The sequence below is a fragment of the Octopus bimaculoides genome, chromosome 15 (genome assembly GCF_001194135.2).
Source record: "Octopus bimaculoides isolate UCB-OBI-ISO-001 chromosome 15, ASM119413v2, whole genome shotgun sequence".
Classification (NCBI taxonomy): domain Eukaryota; kingdom Metazoa; phylum Mollusca; class Cephalopoda; order Octopoda; family Octopodidae; genus Octopus; species Octopus bimaculoides.
In genome coordinates this window covers 55,101,085-55,102,347 of record NC_068995.1, presented here as the reverse complement: position 1 = coordinate 55,102,347, position 1,263 = coordinate 55,101,085, and the positions used below count along the sequence as shown (strand labels likewise).

The window sequence follows — 1,263 nt, the reverse complement described above, 5'->3', positions numbered from 1 at the left end:
ATATATACACCTACATATAGTAGGCATATGTATGTATGTTGTCTGATCAATAAGTCTCCGAAGTGTTCCTATAGTAACGAACCTAAAACAATCTGAGTAAAGCCGCTTGGCGCAGACTGACATGCAACTCTGGTGTGCGTGTATACTAAGTTATAATGTTCTAGCTCCCTTCCACCGTTTACAGCAGTGCCTGAAATGAAGGTGCGTAGCGTGTGATAGTCGCATTGATCATTGAAAAAGTAGAGCAGAGAATATGTATCAAATTTTACCAAAAGCTTGGTGATACCTACTCAGAGGCATAGGCAAATATTTCAAAAGAGTTTCATATTTATTTACACAATGAAGGAAATCTTGCGCAACTGAAACTGGAGTGTCTCCTTCGACATCTGAAAGCAGTTTTGGCACAAACGTGACATACACGAGTCTCATACCGAAATCTTTTTGGCAATTTTGGGAACGTCTGAAACATTCGTACATTTGTGAGCGGTTCTGCCACTTTGAGTAGGTCTCTGAGTAGGTATATATATATATATATATATATATATATATATATATATATATATATATATATATATTTACATATGATAATTAGGGTATAAATTGATTTTAATCAATTATATTACAATTAATAAGAGGAATGACCACTAAAGTGGGTTCCTAGTATGCTAAATATAGACATCAAATCGCCTTACTACGAAGGAAAATCTCAACAAACGCCAGAATGTAAAAATAAACAAGACAGATGAAAATATGCAAACTAAAACGATTACCTTCATATCACGAGTTCGTTATTGACACTTGCGTAATGCAAAATGCAAATATCTGTAACTCCTATTTGTTTATTTTTACATTCTGGCGTTGGCTGAGATTTTTCGTGTTAAGGCGATTTGACGTTCTATCTTTAGCATATTATGAATCCACTTTAGTGGTCATTCCTCTTATTAAATGTCTCTTGAGCCCTGCTTGCATCATCCTGGCCTCTTCAAATGCTTTCACTCCATTCCACACCCTTGTTCGCCATCCAACTCGATCTGAAGCGAGGACTTCTATATCTTTTGGAGCCATTCCAATTGACTTCATAGCAGTCCTTATGCCATCCTTAAACCTTTTTTTAGGTTTATGCCGATAACGTTTCCCCTCTGCAAGCTCACCATAAAACAGCTGTTTCGGCATGCGTTCATCTGCCATTCGAACAATATGGCCACACCATCTCAATTGGTTCCTCAAAATCATGGCTTTAATTGAGGGGATGCATGCAGATGC

General features: G+C 37.1%; 1 protein-coding gene across 4 annotated transcripts in view; it reads left to right on the top strand.

The window, feature by feature from the left end:
* LOC106881480 (uncharacterized) overlaps positions 1–1,263 on the top strand; it is a 30,665-nt gene that overhangs the window by 15,921 nt on the left and 13,481 nt on the right. The gene's annotated exons all lie outside the window — the stretch shown is intronic.